The following is a 5,649-nucleotide window of genomic DNA, read 5'->3' on the forward strand; positions in this document are numbered from 1 at the left end:
CCGGTTTTGGACCAAACTTGACGAAATGTTTTTGTACCTGGCCTCGGTATTTGAAGATTGATCAAACTTTGGACCAGTATTGTCAAACTCATACTTGACCGACCAGATTGGACCAAACTTGGCAAAACGTTAATAAACCTAGCCTGGGCACTTAACAATTAACCGATCTTTAACCAGTATTGGCAGGCCAATGCTTGGCTGTCCCGGTTTTGGACCAAACTTGACGAAATGTTTTTGTACCTGGCCTCGGTATTTGAAGATTGATCAAACTTTGGACCAGTATTGTCAAACCCATACTTGACTGACCAGATTGGACCAAATCTTGGCAAAACGTTAATAAACCTAGCCTGGGCACTTAACAATTAACCGATCTTTAACCAGTATTGGCAGGCCAATGCTTGGCTGTTCCGGTTTTGGACCAAACTTGACGAAATGTTTTTGTACCTGGCCTCGGTATTTGAAGATTGATCAAACTTTGGACCAGTATTGTCAAACTCATACTTGACCGACCAGATTGGACCAAACTTGGCAAAACGTTAATAAACCTAGCCTGGGCACTTAACAATTAACCGATCTTTAACCAGTATTGGCAGGCCAATGCTTGGCTGTCCCGGTTTTGGACCAAACTTGACGAAATGTTTTTGTACCTGGCCTCGGTATTTGAAGATTGATCAAACTTTGGACCAGTATTGTCAAACCCATACTTGACTGACCAGATTGGACCAAATCTTGGCAAAACGTTAATAAACCTAGCCTGGGCACTTAACAATTAACCGATCTTTAACCAGTATTGGCAGGCCAATGCTTGGCTGTTCCGGTTTTGGACCAAACTTGACGAAATGTTTTTGTACCTGGCCTCGGTATTTGAAGATTGATCAAACTTTGGACCAGTATTGTCAAACTCATACTTGACCGACCAGATTGGACCAAACTTGGCAAAACGTTAATAAACCTAGCCTGGGCACTTAACAATTAACCGATCTTTAACCAGTATTGGCAGGCCAATGCTTGGCTGTCCCGGTTTTGGACCAAACTTGACGAAATGTTTTTGTACCTGGCCTCGGTATTTGAAGATTGATCAAACTTTGGACCAGTATTGTCAAACCCATACTTGACTGACCAGATTGGACCAAACTTGGCGAAACGTTAATAAACCTAGCCGTGGCACTTGACAATTAAATGAACTTTGGACAAGTATTTTCAAGCCGATACTTGGCTTTCCGGTATTGGACCAAACTTGGCGAAACTAATAATGTACCTAGCCTTGCCGCTTGAAAAATTGCCGATCATTTAATCAGTATTGACAAACCAATGATTGCCTGCCGTAGTATTGGATCAAACTTGGTGAAACGTTAACTGGCATTTTCCTACATGGGCTGTTTCGCGTCTAATTGCGTACTATGGAGTCATTCTAGGAACATTCAAGACACTTCTTATAAAGTTCCTTTGTACTACGTCTACTTCCTCTACATGATTTAGGCCCCATAGTCCTCCGCTATATAGTAAAGCCAATGTCACAATAGCATTAAACAGTTCCCTACCTTGGTTCCACCTTGTTATTCTTGTTATTTAGTTTCTTAATTTGATTCGTTTAATGTTTAAATAATTCAATTTCTTTTCCATTTGGTCAAATTTTATTTTACCATAGGAATGCGATAAACCCATAAGTCAACATTATCGTGAAGTTATGTACCTATGTTTTTATAATAGTTTACAATCAGACAATTTTTGTTTTGGTCGTGTTCCTTTTTCTTAACCGTGTATCTGCGTTGTCAAAGTATGCGATTCGCAAAAATTTAACATTTTTATCATTAGGTACCTATGTGTAGTTTAAGATCCTTAAAAAGGTAAATTGCGATATTAATTAGAGTTTATTTAACTAAGAAATCTCTTAATTTGATTACGTATAAATTAAACCACAGTAAAATACGTTATTTTGTGTATTTATTAATCAATCAAGTTACAGGTCAAGCCCTAATAAATCTTATCCAATGTAACTCAGAATAGAATACAATTAGAAGTTTTTATGTGAATTTTTGGAAATATATATTTATTTCAGGGGATTTATTGCACACTTTTTAACTTTTGCAAAAAACAGGCAGAGCATGAATAATTGATAACTTCAGATGTGACGCACTTTTTCTTTAAAAAGCAATGTTTTTTCAAAATTTTCCTAGTTCATTCTGATGGATTTAAAAAATATAAATAATATATTTTTCATTTTTATAGGCTGGACCAAACTTGACGAAATGTTTTTGTACCTGGCCTCGGTATTTGAAGATTGATCAAACTTTGGACCAGTATAGTGAATATCGAACTAAGGACCGATATTGCTTTTATGGTGCCTATACCCTCTTGAAATTTTATTACAACCCGTAGTTAATGTTTTCTTTTACTTTTTAAAAATACCTTTTTATTTTTAATGTCGAAATTCGACTGGCCCAAAAACATGAGTTGCTGTCCCGTCGAAAGAAAAACAATAATGCACTATGTTCGTTTATTAATCTCGAATCGAGGTGTTAACGAGTTAACGGTGGAACAATAACTAACTTACAATAATGAGAATAATTAATACTACAATTTGCCTTAAAAACCTTAGTACCTTCACCACATTGTATTTTAGATATGATATCTCCGTATACACGAATGATCTTCTCAAGCAGTTTTACCCACTGGTTTTACCTACATTCCTTTTTACACGAAATTGTGAATAATGTCTATTTTTAACATATTTCCTAATTAATAACACAAGTTGGAAAAGCCAACTGAAGAAAATATAGGGGGAGCTTCCCCCGGAATCCCCCCCTCTGGCTAGGGCCGTGTCCTTGTTCATCGCAAGTTGTTTGTTAAAATGACTCATGATATTTTGTTGNTAGCGTCAGTATCTACAAGAAGTTTTAAATGAATGTTATCTCCCGTATCTAGTATTAGATATGGAAACGTGCTTAGACTATTAAATTTAGGTAAAAAACTATTATTTAATTGTTATCCGAGGCAGGTGGTTGAAAATTTACAACATCCACATGGTCTTGATTTAACTACTCATTATTACAACCTACTAAGTTAATCTCTTCCGTATTACTATAACTACAACAATTTTCCTATCCAACTTGGCCAATAGATATTTCGTTGCCAAGTATTGGATATAGCTTGACGAAACGTTTATATGTACATATATACTTAGCTTTAACACTTGAACCAATATTGTCAAACTCATACTTGACTGACCAGATTGGACCAAACTTGGCGAAACGTTAATAAACCTAGCCTTGGCACTTGACAGTTAACTGAACTTTGACCAGTATTGGCAGGCCAATGCTTGGCTGCCCCAGTTTTGGACTAAACTTGACGAAATGTTATTGTACCTAGTCTCGGTATTTGGAAATTGATCAAACTTTGGACCAGTATTGTCAAACCCATACTTGACCGACCAGATTGGACCAAACTTGGCGAAACGTTAATAAACCTAGCCGTGGCACTTGACAATTAAATGAACTTTGGACAAGTATTTTCAAGCCGATACTTGGCTTTCCGGTATTGGACCAAACTTGGCGAAACTAATAATGTACCTAGCCTTGCCGCTTGAAAAATTGCCGATCATTTAATCAGTATTGACAAACCAATGATTGCCTGCCGTAGTATTGGATCAAACTTGGTGAAACGTTAACTGGCATTTTCCTACATGGGCTGTTTCGCGTCTAATTGCGTACTATGGAGTCATTCTAGGAACATTCAAGACACTTCTTATAAAGTTCCTTTGTACTACGTCTACTTCCTCTACATGATTTAGGCCCCATAGTCCTCCGCTATATAGTAAAGCCAATGTCACAATAGCATTAAACAGTTCCCTACCTTGGTTCCACCTTGTTATTCTTGTTATTTAGTTTCTTAATTTGATTCGTTTAATGTTTAAATAATTCAATTTCTTTTCCATTTGGTCAAATTTTATTTTACCATAGGAATGCGATAAACCCATAAGTCAACATTATCGTGAAGTTATGTACCTATGTTTTTATAATAGTTTACAATCAGACAATTTTTGTTTTGGTCGTGTTCCTTTTTCTTAACCGTGTATCTGCGTTGTCAAAGTATGCGATTCGCAAAAATTTAACATTTTTATCATTAGGTACCTATGTGTAGTTTAAGATCCTTAAAAAGGTAAATTGCGATATTAATTAGAGTTTATTTAACTAAGAAATCTCTTAATTTGATTACGTATAAATTAAACCACAGTAAAATACGTTATTTTGTGTATTTATTAATCAATCAAGTTACAGGTCAAGCCCTAATAAATCTTATCCAATGTAACTCAGAATAGAATACAATTAGAAGTTTTTATGTGAATTTTTGGAAATATATATTTATTTCAGGGGATTTATTGCACACTTTTTAACTTTTGCAAAAAACAGGCAGAGCATGAATAATTGATAACTTCAGATGTGACGCACTTTTTCTTTAAAAAGCAATGTTTTTTCAAAATTTTCCTAGTTCATTCTGATGGATTTAAAAAATATAAATAATATATTTTTCATTTTTATAGGCGCGAAAACGGCTCTTTAAATGTTATAATTTTTGAGCAATTATCAGTATGCAATCAAATTTACACTGGTGTGTTTATGGTTGCATATGAGATGTGTTTCTTCTACATATTCCTTGATTTTTTGCAGTTTTTCGTTGCGGATGTGTCTGTGTTCATGGCGTTTCAATACTGTTTGTAACTCCTTGGTTGTCACTAATGGCGTAAATTCAGTTTCTTGTCTATTTGGTCAAATTTGATTATAACACAGAAATGCGATATATCCACAAGTCAAAATCACGTGAAGTTAGGTCTATTTTTTGTAATAGATAGTTTACAATTAGACTATGTTTATTTTGTTGGTTGCGTTCTTTTTGTATTCCTGTATTTGTGTCATCATAGTTTGCAATTCGCAGAAATTTAATATTTTTATAATAATGAGTTGTTTAAGATCCCTAATGCTTCTAATTGGCGTTTTATACGCCTCATCAGTGCTTCATGCGGTAGCTTTCGCAAAACCCTAGCAAGCATTATAAGTTCATAGTTTTACGTAGCGGTAGGATGTTTTGTTCGCGTTTTAAATTCAACTTTCGCAGAATTAGCTTAATTGCTTCTCCACGTGTAATACCTGAAAGGTTAGATTGATTGATTCATACTTTATAATTTTTCGCAATTGTTCAGAGCATAAATTAAATTAGCAAAATAATTATTAAACGTCGCCATTTTATTTATCTTCGATTACGTGCTTTTGTTTTATTTTACGTTTCATTTATTTAATAGGAGAGTTTAATTCTTTTTTGTCCATTTTCCACGTACATATTAACTTTAAGAGTCGGAAGAAAAGGTTTAAGGTCCAATGCTTAAAATTTTCCGCGTAACAAATGTCTATTAAGTTTATGCATCTTTGAAGAATTTTAGAATTGTACTTGCTTTTTTGTAAGTGCTTTTAACCTATTTCATTATTTGTTTACTTCATACAATAGTTAATTTCTCTATTTCTACAGATTGAAGGTAAACGAGAGAAGAAGTTGAAGTTTATTTTAATGCAAGTGGTCTTGCATGGTTTCTTATCAGTTAACTTTTCATCTTGCAGACTCTTGTAGTTCTACAGATTGAAGGTAAACGAGAGAAGA

Source organism: Agrilus planipennis, unplaced genomic scaffold, assembly GCF_000699045.2.
Source record: "Agrilus planipennis isolate EAB-ADULT unplaced genomic scaffold, Apla_2.0 scaffold138, whole genome shotgun sequence".
NCBI classification, from domain to species: domain Eukaryota; kingdom Metazoa; phylum Arthropoda; class Insecta; order Coleoptera; family Buprestidae; genus Agrilus; species Agrilus planipennis.